This window comes from Pongo pygmaeus, chromosome 7, assembly GCF_028885625.2.
Source record: "Pongo pygmaeus isolate AG05252 chromosome 7, NHGRI_mPonPyg2-v2.0_pri, whole genome shotgun sequence".
NCBI classification, from domain to species: Eukaryota; Metazoa; Chordata; class Mammalia; order Primates; family Hominidae; genus Pongo; species Pongo pygmaeus.
In genome coordinates this window covers 59,142,632-59,160,097 of record NC_072380.2, presented here as the reverse complement: position 1 = coordinate 59,160,097, position 17,466 = coordinate 59,142,632, and the positions used below count along the sequence as shown (strand labels likewise).

Genomic DNA, 17,466 nt, shown 5'->3' with positions numbered 1-17,466 from the left:
CCCGATCTCAGCTCACTGCAACCTCCACCTCCCACGTTCAAGTGATTCTTGTGCCTCAGCCTCCCGAGTAGCTGGGATTACAGGCGAGTGTCACCACACCCAGCTGGGGTTTCACCATTTTGGCCAGGCTAGTCTGGAACTCCTGGCCTCAAGTGATCTGCCTACTTCAGCCTCCCAAAGTGCTGGGATTACAGACATGAGCCACTGTGTTTAGTTATGTTTAGACACACAAATATTTATCATTTTGTTACAATGTTCCATGGTGTTCAGTATAGTTACATGCTGTACAAGTGTGTAACCTAGGAGCAGGAGGCTATACCATACAGCCTAGATGTGTAGTAGGCTATATCACCTAGGCTTGTGTAAGTGCCCTTATGATGTTTGCATAATGATGAAATCACCTAATAATGCATTTCTCAGAACATATCCCCATCATTAAGTGATATATGATTGTACTTCCTTTTTTACTTTTTTATGTGGTTCCTCTTGAGTTTGATGTGCATTTAAAAGTAATTCAAGTCCACTTTTAAATAACACTATGCCACTCCATGGGTAGCACAAGTACTTTACAATAACAAAATATTTCTAATTCCTCCTTGTATCTCTTATTGCTGTCATTCATTTCATTTATACATGAACTATGACCACTGAATACATTTTAGCTATTATTTTAAACAAACTTATCTATTAAATCAACTGAAGTTTTATTTTACCTACATTTATTCCTTCACTTATAATCCTCCTTTCTTTATGTAGATCTCAATTTCTGATCTATATTATTTTCCTTCCTTTTGAATAATTTCTTTTAACATTTCTTGCAAGGTAGCCTTAGTAGTGACAAATTGTCTCAGTTTTTGTCTGGGCTAGCGTTTTATTTTTTTGTCACCTTTGAAGGATATTTTTGCTAGATATAGGATTCTAAGTTGGTGAGTTTTTTACTTCAATACTTCATTTTTATTTTTTATCTATTTATTTTTAGAGATGGAGTCTCGCTCTGTTGCCCAGGCGTACAGTGATGCGATCTCAGCTCACTGCAACCTCCGCCTCCTGGGCTCAAGCGATTCTCCTGCCTCACCCTCCCAAGTAGCTGGGATTACAGGTGCGTGTCACCATGCCTGGCTAATTTTTTGTATTTTTAGTAGACATGGGGTATCACCATGTTAGCCAGGATGGTCTCGATCTCCTGACCTCGTGGTCCTCCCGCCTCAGCCTCCCAAAGTATTAGGATTATAGGCCTGAGCCACCGGGCCCGGCCTCCTTTAATACTTTAAATATTGTGCTACATCTTTTTGTTCACAAGATTTCTGAAGGGAAGTCTGATGTAATTCTTATTCTTCTTCCACTATAGGTGGTATGTTTCTGCCAGCTCCCCCTCTGGTGTTTTTTCTTTGTCTGTAATTTTCTGCAGGTTAAGTATGACATGCTTAAGCATACATTTTGTTTTATTTATCCTGTTGGTGTTTAAGCTTCCTGCATCTGTGGTTTGGAACCTATCATTAATTTGGAAAAATTCTTTTTTTGACTTTCTGTCTTTCCTCTCCTCTGGTATTCCCATTACATATACGCTATACCTTTTGCAAATGTCCCACAGTTCTTGAATATTATGTTCCCTTTTTTTTTCCACTCTTTTTTCTTTTTGTATTTTAGTTTTGGGAGTTTTGGTTGACATTTCTTCAAGCTCACTAATTCTTTCAGTGGCCATGTCCAGTCTACTGATGAGCCCATCAAAGGCATTCTTCACTTCTGTTATGGTGCCTTCGGTTTCTAGGATTTCCATTTGATCTTTCCTAGGGTTTCCATTTCTCTCCTTCACCCACCTGCTCTTGCCTGTTGTCCAATCTTCCCTTTAGAGCCCCTAACATATTACTCTTAGGAATTAAAAAAAATCCTAGTCTGATTAATTCTAACACCTCTGCAAAACCTGAGTCTGGTTCTAATGCTTGCTCTGTTTCTTCAAACTGTGACTTATTTGTCTTTTAGAACGCCTCGTAATTTTTTGTTGTTGAAAGCCAGACATGATATATTGTGTGAGACAGACTGCAGTATAAAGATCTTTAGTATAAGGTTTTAAAACTTCACTTTTTAATATTTTTTATCTTTCCCATTTTACATGAGATATGTGTTTAAACAAGCAGATGCTGGACTTGAAGGGGAAAGTATCAAGGATTCGTTTTCTCACTTCTTTTTTGCAAAGACAGATTGGCCCCATGTGAACAGCTATATAGAAAAAAGTGATGAAACTGTTCTTGGTTTTATAACGATTTATTTTAAAAAATTACAATTATCCAGTGGAACAACATATGTGAGGTTTGTTATCATGTTGTTGCTGTTGTTGAAACAGGGAGAGTCCTGGAACAGAAAGATCAGAGCTGGATGAGCAAGTCACTAACGGAGAGAATCTTTCCACAGAACCAGTATTTTCCCCATCCACTTCTCCATGAGATGTCAATCAAGACACATCATCTCCAAGTAGATAGTTTTTAAAAAAAGATATACCACTGGTAAAAGTAATTTAGGAAAGCAAGAAAACAATGACAGCAATATGCTTGTGTGCCTTCACCATTTCACGTCCATTAAAAGAATAGTGGCTCTCTGTCCAAAGATGGAAATAGAAAAATAAAATAAAACAGTAGCCCATAGGCAACATCTGGTGAACCCAACCGAGACTGGTGCCAGTGGGGGCCATCTGGCGAACCATACTGATCCCAAGCTGGTCGCCAAGGCCAACACCTACAGAGGCTACATCTGGTTGACCTGGCGACTTTAATGATGGGCTGGCTGTCTTTATTGTTTGCTAGAGTGTTTTCCGAAGCTAAAATTTTCTCTGGTGTCCATGTTTTTGTCTCCCCTGTTATCTTTGGGTTTCTCTACAGCCTTCTTCTTAAATAAGGTCTGAGATGCTCAGTTCTTTCCATTTTATTCCTCTGTTACTACACAGGAGCCTTGCTGATGTGGTGGTATGGTGTCAGGGTATGGGAGGTGTTCTATAGTCCTATGATGAGGTGGCCTGTGCCTCTGGGCTGTGATCTTGACAGGTGCTTCTGAGCTTTTTTCTCCCCAGAGAAACAGGAAGGCTGGAGGAAATCTGGAGTTGGTGTTGGCGTTTTTCCTTCCCCCCAAGTTAACTGGGCTCCAATAAAACCCCAATTGGTCAGACTCTGGTAAAACAGTTTCTCTTGAGGGCTGAATGCTCCGGTATACTGTTAAATGGCTACCTTTCCCTTCCCCCAATACAAGCACAATGGGTTGTTCCCTGATCTTCACACTGAGAACCTAGCAGGGTTCCTAGACATAGAACATAAAACATAAAACAAAAGTGTGCCCCCTCTCTCCAAGACAGGACCCCCTGGAGTGTAACCTGCAAGCTTGTCCACACCGAGCCTCTGGCAATGTGTGAATTAATTGAAGTTTTCTTAGGCTGCTTCTGAGTTCTGCTGGATACCTCTCCTTCAGGTCTTTTGCTCTGGGAAGCTGTGATTCTCTGTTTATTTGCCTGTCATTTGCTCCAATTTGGGGGGCAGCTGTTTGTTCTGTGACAATTCTCTGATGAAGCTAAAAACCATTGATTTTTAGTTTGTTCAACTTTTTCTTATTGTGAAGACAGGAATGACAACTTCCATCTGCCTTACATGCCAGACTAGAAACCAGAAGTCAGAACTCCTGCTTTGGACTGCTTCATTTTGACCTATTTAAACACTGTCTTGTTACAGTTCGTGGATGTTCAGTTGCCACATCCCTGCAGCACCCTGCAGTTAGCTCTGGGAATCTCCTGAATGGTTTCATTTCTGTACATTTGGTTCCTCTAAACACCAGGCAGCTGAATGCACCATCTCCATAAAATAGCCAAGAAAAAGCAGGGTTCATTTTTTTCTTTTTGCTCGTGGTCTGCCACTGTGTGACAGTTACATGGTTTTTAAGGCTTCTTAGCCAATAAAGACTAGATTTTGCTCCCTGTGACCAAAATCCATGCCTTAAATTTTCTGATTTCTCTCTTAGCACCTAGCAAAGTAACAGTAAGGTAGCAGGACTCTGCTCTTTGTTAATAGTAAACTCAAAATTTATTGATGTTTAATCTGGCTCTAATCCAATGGACCAGACCAGAATTAAATAACCAAGAACAGTGAGAAATGCACACGTTGTGATGTCAGCAAGGCCACTTGCTGACCCCAGGCATCATTGCAATGTTCCTTATTTCAGTACTGGATGCATTGCCTCAGTGTGAGGAAGCTGAGCCTGGGAACAGTCCCACAACAGAACATCTTTCCTTTCTGTCCTTTCTGCAAATTCAGAGGCTCTAAGTTTAACTCAGGGGAATACAAGATTCCTAAGGACACACAGGCTGGTGCCACTATATGCTTCTGGATTCCTTCTGATCCACACTATGCTAAGTTTTGCCAGGTATCTTAAGGGGTGGCTGGAACTACACTGAGCAGATTGCATCACATTTTCTACAACTGCAGGGAAAAGGGGTAAGCCCCCCACACTTCCCACACATCCAGACAGCATGTACACAAGCTGGTGTTCTCTCAGGACAACTCAATAGGCACAGCCAGGTCCAACTAGCCAGCCGTGCTACCACCCTGCCTTGTGTTTTTTTTTTTTTTTTTTTTGAGGCAGGGTCTCACTCTGTCACCCAGGGTGGAGTGCAGTGGCTTCTGGGCTCAAGCGATTCTCCTGCCTGAGCTGCCTGAGTAGTTGAGACTAAAGGCGTATGCCACCACATCTAGCTAATTTTTGTATTTTTGGTAGAGACGGGATTTCACCATGTTGGCCAGGCTGGTCTCGAACTCCTGACCTCAAGTGATCCGCCCACCCTGGCCTCCCAAAGTGCTGGGATTACAGGCGTGAGCCACCGCGTTCGGCTGTGACATCTTTTTATAAGTTCTTTCTTCATACAGAAAACTTTGGAAAGAGGGAGAACATAAAATTTTCTAAATTTTCACCTATGTTCGTTAAAGAAAAAGAAAGTAGGTGATTCAGTTAGTAATGCCAAAGCTAGAACCACAGAAAGAAAGATACTTTTTTTCCTTTTGTTTTCCAGGCTCCTATTCTGGTAAATGGAATATCAGGATTCTCCACAGAATCTTGTGACGACAAGGCAGCAAGCAGCTGCACTTTGGCACAGCATGTAAATGAACTCAGTCACCCCCTGGGTTTTCCCCTCTTCTTTCCCTGCTCTTTAGGAGGACACAGAATCATAGGGAGTAACTAGCTGAAGTTTGCTCTGTACTTTTAACAGCAGGCAGGAAGCCAAACTGCAAGTACAATGACCAGATTCAGTTTTCAAGCAAACACTGGAACTGAATTCACCCTAGTCCGGGAAGAATGCCTTGGATCAGAACTAGCAGGAAATCCAATTCAAAACAGGGTGTGTCATCCCTAATTCACAGTGTGGCCTTTACACCTTTCATGAAGTCCTTTGGAAATAAAAGCTTCCTTCTGTAAAAGGTCTCCCCTAAAAACTACATTTTACTAAATTGTATCAGAAATCTTTTGCAGGAGATGTCTTAATTCCCACGACCAGCACCCTTGGTACAAAGTGTTAGTTCCACTCTTTCTCCTTTGAATACTGATTATTAAAGTTTTAGAATTTATTAATAATTACTTAGTTCTCCCAATTCCCTTCCAACCTGAGTGTTCTCTGACATCATGCAGTAGCAACTCCTTTCTTGTTCTCTGGGTCACTTGAGTAACTTAATATGAAAATGCTTTGAGACCTTCAGAGAATTAGGACAGTCGCATACTTTGGCCCAGGCACCCGCAAGATGTGCCAGGAGGTTTACGTGCCTGTCTCTCTGCCTCTAGCTGGCTGGGGTTGTCCCAGGGCTCTGAGGAGGAACACACGCAAATGCTGAGAGCCTGCAGTTCCTCGGGGGTGGTCAGGAGAGTACAGGACCTGCTGCCCATGGCTGACCTACCAAAATGGTGCTGCGACTATTGGATCCCAGAGGGGCTGCAGTTAGGCATGTGAAACAGTGAGCCACATGCCAGATACACACATTTTAATCTGGATGTACATGGGAGCGGAGTATATGAGAAATGATGAAGCACAGGCTTCCTAAACTGGTTTAGGAGAAGAGGAGGAGGAGATTTCTCATCCACAGAATGACAGTACTTTTTATGTTAATTCTTAGTTTGCATAATCTAGTTTCAGGTGGAGAGCTGCCTGATTTACCTAATAAAATACAGGATGCCCAGGTAAATGTAAATTTCAGATAAACAATGAATAATTTTTTTAGCATACATGTGCCTGGTAGTTTATCTAAAATTTACATTTACCTGGCACCCTTTATTTCATTTGGTAACCTAACTCAGGTGTCAATTCTAATTAATTCATCTCTAAAATAACTTTTAGTGGTATTTTAGAAGCTACCACACCAGGTATCCTTCCGACACTTCAGGACACTTAATCTGTCATTGTGTTTTTTCACAAGTGTGTGGACAAAACTGCCATCTCCTCACCTCATATGGGAAAACAGAGAGGCCTGCAGTTCTGTGGGAAGACTTCAAAATAGCTCTCAAAAACTAAAATTGTATCACCAGAGAAACTGGGTTATGTAATGGTGCATACCACACTTCTGTTTTCCTGAGGAAGTTAGCACTTCTTATTGAGAAGGCTGCGGCCTGATCGTGCTGTTATCACCACTAAAAAACAAAAATCTGTGAGGCCCCCAGAGGCTGCCCAGCACTATGTAACAGGGAAAAGAGGGGCAGGCCTGGGTGCAGGGTGGTCGCATCCATGATCCAGCCTGACCCCCATCACCAGCCGGCAGGGAGACAGACTGACACTGAAGATAAAGCAGAGCTGCTGTACTGGCTGAACTTGAGGTGGTTTATTTAAGTTGGCAGCTACATCGAAGGACTTCTAAAAAGCTCAAGTGATAGTTACACCTTTGCACTCTCCACATTCAGCTGGCCTTTTCCCTCAAAACATGGATAATCCTCAAACCTCCCTGAACAGGTGGAAATGCGTCTTTCCTCCAAGCCAAGTTCTCAGTCCACATTAGTCCATACTTGGCTACAGAACCGACGTTTGTGACCACAATCCTACTAGAAACGACCTTTGGGTAATATCCTTATCTTGTTGATCTAGCTAGGGTCAAGTAAAACGAAATAGGTTTTCAATCAAATACTAAGAAGCTCACAAAATGGAATTTAGGTGAAAACACACCAAAGTAGTATTAAAGTTCAAATTCCAAAAGAAATACTTGCATTAAAAAAGAAAAGCCATGCATGGTGGCTCGCTATGCCTGTAGTCCCAACAATTCGAGAGCTGGGAGGATTGCCTGAGCCTGGGAGGTTGAGGCTGCAGTGAGCTGAGATTATGCCACTGTACTCCAGCCTGGGGGACAGGGTGAGACCCTAGCTCAAAAAATAAAATAAAATAAAATAAATAAATAAAAAATAAAAAGAAAGAAAGAAAGAAAACCACACACACACATACAACAAAAAAAGATCACTTTAAATCTTTAAACTATTCCTTTCAAAACAATGTGACAGAAACATCATCAGGTTACTAGAGATTTCACAAATAATGCATAATAAAGAGCTTTCTCAGAAACAGAGTACTACCACCTAAAGAAAAAATAAAACCTATCCAAAACCAAGAATCTTCAGTAAATAAAATGCTTTTAGCATTAAAAACTAATAATAAAGATAGCTTTAAAAACCATATTTTTAAAAATTGCAACAAATACTTCTTACTTTTAACTGTCTTTTTTAACAGCAAAGCAATGGAATATTTTGCATCCCACACAGCGACATTGTGTGATTTTGGGTAGGAACACATTTGAACCCTAACCAATCTTGGCAGGAGGAGAGGGTGAGGGAGTCATTCGACCTGAGGTCATGCTGGTAACCAGGACATAGAGACTTCCTCTTTCCCTCTGAGCTCACGGGCCCTTCCAATTTCCACACTGGCTCGGATCCTTCAGCAGCCTTTCCTGCTGCTGACAACCAAATGGAGAAAATAAATGAACTTTAAAACAGTTATTTTCTTCACAGATTTAGGGGAAGACACCATGTGAGGGAAAACACATGTGGGTAAATACAAAATACAGTTACATATTTATTGCGGATGCTGCAGAAACCCCAGAGTCAAAGCACATGCTCCATTGGGAAGAGTGGAGCACAGGAGGAGAGGCTGACCCCTTCAGTATCACAGTTCTTTTTCTCCTGCTCATTCATGTTTCTTTTTTTCTTTTTTTTTTTTTCGAGACAGACTCTCGCTCTTGTCGCCCAAGCTGCCAGGCTGCAGTACAGTGGCACGATCTCAGCTCACCGCAATCTCTGTCTCTCAGGTTCAAGCGATTCTCCTGCCTCAGCCTCCCCAGTAGCTGGGATTACAGGCACTCACCACCACGCATGGCTAATTTTTGTGTTTTTAGTAGAGACGAGGTTTCACCATGTTGGCCAGGCTGGTCTCAAACTCCTGACCTCAAGCGATCCGCCCGCCTCCGCCTCCCCAAGTGCTGGGATTATAGGTATAAGCCATCGTACCTGGCCTCATTCATATATTTCTAAGAACTAGGAACATATTTCATTAACACAAAATACTCCCCAATCTTGTTGATTAGATTTCAAAACTAACTGGAAGAATTCCAAATGCAAAATGGATCTCTCTTCTAAGCTGTCTTGAGTAGAGGAAAATAAAAAAATAAAGAGTGGCCAGGCGCAGTGGCTCACACCTGTGATCCCAGCACTTTGGGAGGCTGAGGTTGGCAGATCACGAGGTCAGGAGTTCAAGACCAGCCTGGCCAACATGGTGAAACCCCATCTCTACTAAAAACACAAAAATTAGCTGGGCATGGTGGTGCGTGCCTGTAATCCCAGCTACTCTGGAGGCTAAGGCAGGAGAATCGCTTGAATGGGGACCCGGGAGGTGGAGGTTACAGTGAGCCGAGATCGCGCTGACAGAGTGAGACTCAGTCTCAAAAAAAAAGAAAAAAAAAATCACAACAAAACGACTGGGTATTGTTTCTGGTATCTTCCATGTAGGTTCTGTTATTTCTTCATTTATAGCCACACATGTCCCATAATACCCAAGACAGAAATTTCTGGTATTAATTATTTGCTCTTAAGGAGAAAGCAGTAAGGAAAGGAAGAAATGTGAAACATGGTTATTACTAGTTGATTAGCCAAAGCATGTCCAATTAAATCTCTGGTAAAACTGAATGAGGTTGACCTCAACTTTGCCTTGGAACAGCCCCCTAGAAACAAGGAATGGTTCAGAGGCATACATGGATCCCGTCCATTCTTTGTGATGTATCACCCCATTCTTCGGAGCCTCTCTATTGTCAGACGTCTTGGATCCAACATTCATTCTCAAAATGGTACACATGCATTTTCCTCTAAAGAAGTGAAGCCTTTTTACTTTTCTTCAGAGCAAGGCCATGTCTATACTTACACTGACGCCATATGGAGCAGCAGGACGAGATCATGCTGGACCCACAAAGGGAAGGTCACAGTTCTGGAGCCATATCCCTGGAAAAGTGTTTGAGCCTCATCCAGTTCGTTAAGACTTTCTCAGGGCCATCAGTAAACCCTACTTTCATCTACAGATCATAGGATGGCAAGATGGGGTTCTTTTGGGAAGTCATGCCCAGTGTCACACAGCTCTGTGATCCACTGGTGATGGGAATTCAGCAAGTTATTTAACCTTGATGACTTCAGTTTCCCCATCTGCAAATTTACAGTAATACCTCCCTTCCATTTGTGTTAAGGATGAAAAGAAATAGCCTACACAAAGCATTAAATACAGTTAGCTTCTTTTTTGAAAGGAGTAAGTTAAGAATTTTCATGCCACTTCCAGCACACGGTCTTGTGCTGCCAAAGATTAGACTGAAATGGGTGGGAGTTGGCTCTGGGGCTGAGAGAGAAAAATATTCATGGTACAAAGATTCTCAAGGCTAGATTTTGAAATGAACAAACTACTCTTTAGCCAGACTTCTGGGAACTTGCTTGATACGAGCATAAAATTAAACAATTCAACTTTTGTTCAATTCGTATCAGACACTCAACATATACCAGTTTCAAAAGGAAGAAAAAAGATGAATGGAACAGGTCCCTGCCATCTATGGGGCTTACACACGTCCAACTGATCATTAACAAGCTGGGGGATCATTTAATGAGCCAGCTGATCAATACAGGAATGTGTACAGAGCTTATAAAATATTTGCCTCTCCGTGTTACAAGAGGCGTGTCCCTAAAATTCCTGTTTATAAGTTTTCAGGAAGACTAAAGATAACTAAGTGGGAATCAAATAACAGATACTCCATATTCAAATACAACTATATTATCTATAGTCAAGTTCAGGCTATAAGATTATTGGTAGCTAACCCCTTTTCCTCCCATAGGATTCAGGATGAATTTATGCTATACCAATTGGTATAAGGGCTTAATATAATGACGAGAGGTAGAATTTTAAAATCTGTCACACTCTATGCTCATTGACTAATTCAGTTGTCTTCGATCATATACCTTGTTTAAAAATTTTTAAAGATCATGTCTCCAATCAAGCATATGTATTTATAAATTAATCTTTTTATTTTTTTGGAAACTTGCTATCACATATAATCAAAGTATCTTTTTTGTTTGTTGAGGCAGGGTCTTGCTCTGTTACTTAGGCTAGAGTGCAGTGGTGCCATCACAGCTCAGTGCAGCCTTGATCTCCTGGACTAAAACAATCCTGCCACCTCAGCTTCCCAAGTAGTCGGGACTGCAGGCCTGTGCCACCATGCGTGGCTAATTTAAATTTTTTTTTTTTTACTACAGACGGGGTCTTGTCATACTGCCCAGACTAGTTCTGAACTCCTGGTCTCAAGTGATCTTCCCTCTTTACTTTGGATTTCCAAAAGTGTTGGGATTACAGGCGTGAGCCACTGCGCTTGACCATAGCATCTTTTAAAAAACTTTGTTATGGGGCTTAAAAGAACACATAGTGGCCAGGCACAGTGGCTCACTTCTGTAATCCCTGCATTTTGGCAGACCAAGGTAGGTGTGTCACCTGAGGTCAGGAGTTTGAGACCAACCCGGCTAACATGATGAAACCCCGCCTCTACTAAAAAGACAAAAATTAGCCGGGCATGGTGGTGTGTGCCTGTAATCCCAGCTACTCAGGAGGCTGATGCAGGAGAATTGCTTGAACCCAGGAGGCAGAGGTTACAGCGAGCTGAGATTGCGTCACTGCATTCCAGCCTGGGCAACAAGAGCGAAACTCTGTCTCCAAAACAACAACAACACCACCACCACCACCACCACCACACATAGCCAGGTCAGAGAACTGTCCACTCTATCATTTTCTTGATCATATGTACTTGGCATTATTAAATTATTTCCAACCTATAGTTCTTTACAGGAATCTTAGAGCTTGGCTTTCAAAGGTTTCACCAATTATTCACATTTCTTCATTTTGCTAACGTAAGACTTTAAAAGTAGCATAAGACTTGAGGCCGGGCACGGTGGCTCACGCCTGTAATCCCAGCACTTTGGGAGGCCAAGACAGGAGGATCACAAGGTCAGTAGACTGAGACCATCCTGGCTAACACGGTGAAATCCTGTCTTTACTAAAAATACAAAAATTAGCCAGGCGTGGTGGCAGGCGCCTGTAGTTCCAGCTACTCGGGAGGCTGAGACAGGAGAATGGCGTGAACTCTGGAGGCGGAGCTTGCAGTGAGCCGAGATTGCGCCACTGCATTCCAGCCTGGGCGACAGAGCGAGGCTCCATCTCAAAAAAAAAAAAAAAGTAGCAGAAGACTTCAGTGATATAACAACATGCCCTATCACCCCAGTTCTAGCGAGTGGCTGTCACTAGATGTGAGGCTGTGGTGTGAGTGTGCTCCTGCTTCCCAATGCCTTCAGCACAGCGTCTAGACACATAATGGGACCACCATAACATTTCTTGGTCAAATAAAGAGAAAAGCATCATAAATCAAATAAAAATATTTGTTTCAAATATTCAAAAAAGGAAATGCTGTAAACATTTGTACACTTCTAACAGAGATAATTAGGTGAAGCCCAAGGCAAAATAGTTACTATTGCAAGAATGTTGTAGCCAATTAAATGGAGCAGCAGGTTCTATAATTTAATTTCTATTAATAAGTTCCTGAATATAATAATAAGCACAACACAAGCACACACCTGAACTTTTAGGATGCCTCCATGTCTAGCATGAGGTGAAAGTGGAACTAACAAAGTGCCTGACTGCTGTGCCAGACCAATGTATCTATGAATTGCCACCAATGCACTTTTTCACATGGAGAATATCTGTGAATACTCACTCACTGAATAGCCTACATTTACTTTAAATATTTTTTAAAAGTATTAACAACCTTAGAATTTAAAGTAAAAACTCCAACTACAGAATGTATATTAGCTTAACGAAAGAGATTAGAATGAAAAAGAAAACCTATAACACAATGAAATAGAATATAGAGGCAAGAACTCTTATGATGTATAGGAATATAATATACGATAGGAGAAGCATTTAAAATCAGTGAGGGAAAATTATTCAGAAAGTAGTGCTGATAAAATTGTTTGAAAAGTAATTAAAATTAATCTCTACCCTCAAACGATACATCAAAATAAATTTCAGATGGATTAAGGAGTTAAATACAAATAATGAAACCACAAAAATTAGCAAATTTTTCATTGATTTCATGATTACAAGATGTTCTCACTGTGAATAATTTCACAAATTTCTTTTCAAATTATTTAGTGCCTACATATTATTAATAGCTTTAGGTTAAAAGTATGTTTTTTTCTGAGAAAACTACAATCAGGATAGATGAACATAATCATTTTGGATACCTAATGAATTTGATACAAATATATCCGCAGAATATTGTGTAGACAGACTAGCTAATGAGGGAGAAGCCCACTCTTTTCTGAGCCCTCAGGGATCAGCAGCCTCAGGGACATCTGTGGTCACGGATATGCACCTCATATCAAGCACCCAGTGTCTGTGGGCACGGGTAGGGCTGGTATTAGAGTGTAAAGGATTGATGAGGAACTCTGTTATCTTAGTAGCAGACTTTTATTTTGCAAGTAATAGTAATAATTTTTTTTTAAGTGGGGGTATTTCAGAATTTAAAGGTGTGTCTGCCAGGCATGGTGGCTCACACCTGTCATCCTAGAACTTTGGGAGGCCGAGATGGGTTGATCACTTGAGGTCATAAGTTCAAGACTAGCCTGGCCAACTTGGGGAAAATCTGTCACTATTAAAAATACAAAAAATTAGCTGGGCGTGGTGGCAGGTTCCTATAATCCCAGCTACTTGGGAGGCTGAGGCAGGAGAATTGCTTGAACCTGGGAGGCAGAGGTTGCAGTGAGCCGAGATCGTGCCACTGTACTCCAGCCTGGGTGACAAGTCATTAGGGAAATGCAAATCAAAACCACAATTAAATACCACTTCACACCCATTAGAATGGCAATTATCAAAAAAAGAAAATAACAAGCGTTGGTGAGAATGTGGAGAAACTGAAACTCCCGTGCATTGCTGGTAGGAATATAAAATGATGCAACCTCTGTGGAAAACAATATGGTAGTTCCTTAAGAAGTCAAATCATAAAATCCAGCAATTCCACTCCTAGATCTATAGCCGAAAAAAAATTCAGAGCAGAAACTAAACAGATACTTGTACACTTATGTACACAGAAGCATTATTGACACAGTAGTCAGGAAGTGAAAACAAACCAAATATTTCACAGGACAAACAGATGAATGGATAAAAAAAATGTGGCACATACATACAATAGAATGTTATTCAGCCTTAAAAAAGGAAGGAAATTCTGACACATAACGTGGATGAACTTTGAAAACATTATGCTAAGTAAAATAAGCCAGACACAAAATAACAAATATTGTATGATTCCACTTAAGAGTTATCTAGAATAGGCAACTTCATACAGGCAGAAAGTAGAATAGAGGTTACTAGGGACTTGTGGGGAGAAGAAGGAGTTAGTGTTTAGCAGGCACCAGAGTTCATGTTGGGGATGATGAAAAAGTTCTGGAAATGAAGAGTGGTGTTGGTTGCACCACATTATGATTGTAGTTAATACCACTGAAAATACATCTAAAAATGGTTAAAATGGTAATTTTTATGTTATGCATATTTTACCACAATTTTTTTTAAAAGCATTTCATGAGGCTGGGTATGATGGTTCATGCCTGCAATCCCAGCACTTTGGGAGGCCGAGCCAAAGAACTAACTACTTGAGCCCAGACATTCAAGACCAGCCTGGGCAGCAAAGGCAGACTTTGTCTCTTAAAAATCAGACATTGGCCGGGCGCAGTGGCTCACGCCTGTAATCCCAGCACTTTGGGAGACCGAGGCGGGCAGATCACGAGGTCAGGAGATCGAGACCATCCTGGCTATTACGGTGAAACCCTGTGTCTACTAAAAACACAAAAAATTAGCCTGGCGTGGTGGTGAGTGCCTGTAGTCCCAGCTACTCAGGAGACTGAGGCAGGAGAATCGCTTGAACCCGGGAGTGGAGGTTGCAGTGAGCTGAGATCGCACCACTGCACTCCAGCCTGGGTGACAGAGCGAGACTCCGTCTCAAAAAGGAAAAAAAGGCATTTCATGGACTGTATGTGTATACACACAAAAGCTTACAGAGGAAATGTATTTCTGCCTCAAGGAAGAGCAATTTCATTTATTCAGTCAACAAATGGATTAAATATCTATACGCTTATGAGATCTGCATAGAAAAACAGTTCAGACAATTTAGACCTAGAATTTCATACAGTATTGGGAATGAGAGCCAAAATATAATAAAGTCCTGTAAGTGCTATTATAGAGCCATATATGTCACTATTCTGGTCCTAAGATTTGTAGATTAGCCTCCCAAGGGGATTGGGACACTTCCCAAGGATCCTTGGGGACAGTGGCAGGCCTTAATTATACCCCACCTTCATCATTTTCAGTCTTTTCTATACCAGAGGACATCAAAGCTAAGGACAACCACATAACAGTATTCAGTTGATTCTCAGACAGAATTATTAGGCAGATGTTGACAAGGTTCTTCTTTGCTAAGTGTTTGGAGAACACACACTTAAAAAGTAGAGAACAATCCCTCATATTTTGAACTATGAGCTTAATTCTGTAAGTAATTCCTCATAAGCACCAAAATAGGTCACTGGTTTCTTTAGCAGAAGATCTTTTAGCAGAAGAAACTGGCAGACAGGAAATTTAAGTAATGGGCTATTGTCAGAAAGCACACTAGAATCAGTTGAAGGCTAGTGGGGGTCAGATGTGGAAGTTAAGCCTCCACAGCACAGTGTGGCCCAGCCTCCCACTTCCATCCCCTACCCTGCCCTGGGACCTCTGTTCAAAAGGAGGACATGTGCTCTTCCTTTTGTTGAACTTTAAAGAAAACAGGAAATCGTGTTTAAAATAATTTCTATGATTTTGTGAATCCTTATAATTAACAAATAGCCATTCAAATTCTTCAGGAATGATGAAAAATATAAACCTCAGAAACATAAGGGCAGAACGTCTTTGAAAAGCATAGCCTTTTACAGCCTTTGAAAGCAGTCAGAGGTGCTTGTGAAACCATGTGTGCTGTTTTGGGTGTTGGCCTCAAAGCACATACAAATATAATTTGTAGTATATTGTTTATTTGTTTTTCCTTTTCAGATATCTTAATATCAGTCACCTACATACTTATATTTCCCTTATCTCCCTCATCATATTCTGATTTCTATTTTTTATGTCTCTCCTAACATTGCCTATTCAAATTACTTTCAATCAGTAACTCTGACAGCCTCAGAATCACATCCAAAAAACCACTTCCACAGACTTTAGCACAGATTTGAGTATACCCCTCTTTTATGCCTCACTGTTTCCTTAGATTTCTACCATAGTAACTGAAAAGTAACACTATCCATATTTCTGTAGACACATCCCCTGCAGTGGGCTCCCAGTGCCTCCCTCCCCTCATACGGGTAACGAGGAGCACATTTTCCTCTTCTCCATGTCATCAGCACCAACACAGAGCAGTGAGTGCATGTTTGTAGAATTGATAGATAAGTGCATTTGGGATATATTAACTTTATGAGACCAGGGATGAGTTTAGGTGGTGAGTTTTTGTTTTAGAAATCCCTGTACCAAACCCAATCTAGCAGTCATTTCTATACCGAATGAATGAAAAAAAAACTCAATCAGTAACTTCAGAGTCAGACAATTTAACGAATGTAAAATATACAGGACATAAGCAGGCATATTAAAGGCAACAAATGCTAGTTTTTCTCTGTACTCCTGTCAGCTAATACTTAAATTGTTATTACTAGATTCAGGGACTTTTGATCAGATACAAAAGATGCAATGCCATGGACCTTTTTCTGCAGCACTCTCCTGAATGCAAGTACTATGTGACTTTCACATTATAGAACCCATGGTGAGTCACCAACCACAGCCCAAGAAGGCACATGGTTCACCTGTGGGCAAGAGGCAGAGAGAACAACAGTAGGGTGACTATAGCAAAAACAACCTGTTTTCCAAATTCTAATAATAAACTATAGGAAAACACACATTTAGACACACATCTAACCCTAGAACTTGCAGCCATTTTAAAGCTATTAACATAGATCCCATGCCAAGTAACAGTCTCTCCTCCACCCTCACCCTTATATCTAAAAATAAAATAAACATTACAGCCACATATTTTGCTTGCCTCAGCCAACAGCTCAAAAAACCCCCTCAAGTCCTACTGTTGCTGGATCAGTCCACTGTATGAGTCAGCACTTCTCCACATTTCTGGAAATTCCTCACCAGCAACATGACCTACAAGAGGAAGCCAACTTTCCATTTCAATGTATAACAGGAAGTATTCAAACAGATTTCACCTAAACTGGAGAACTGTTGTTAATGTAACTGCTGTTATATCAAAATGAGTGCAAATCTACTGAAAGACATCAGTTGTTTTTTTAAAAAGTATAATATTTTATTTTAAAATACAGACGTATAGATTGTAATTAGCTAAACCAGTATAGTGATTTTGAACAGAGGTACTTTAGCGGCTGGAAGACAAGAAAAACACAAACTTTTCAATTACTGTCTATTTTTCTATTACACATATTATTGCAGAGTTGTAAGACTTGGGCAAAACCTGTTTGTTAAGAATCTGTTTTGTTTTGAATATCTGGTTTGAGCAGTAATGTACAGAAATAACATTGGAAGTGTAAATATTTTGAGAAAAGACATTCTGCAGCAGATGCTAAAATAGAGTTTACCTCTCTCAATGATTGGCTTAAATTTGTTTGAACAGCACAAACTATGTTAATAGATTACAGAGATTTTATGTTTCAGAAGTGACCTTTCAGAATATTAACAGACCTTAAAACAGCCTGTAGATTAACTAGAGGGTTATTTCATCAGGGTCCTTGCTTTTACACTCAGAAAGCTGCTTTCATAGTTAAAATGTCAACTATAAGAAGTCATTTTTCCATAATTCTTACAGAGTTTCA

The 17,466-nt window shown here is 40.7% G+C and overlaps 1 protein-coding gene across 20 annotated transcripts in view; it reads right to left on the bottom strand.

Annotated features, from left to right (window-relative positions):
* The window catches only part of SPIDR (scaffold protein involved in DNA repair), a 491,719-nt gene that overhangs the window by 208,731 nt on the left and 265,522 nt on the right, over positions 1 to 17,466 (bottom strand). The gene's annotated exons all lie outside the window — the stretch shown is intronic.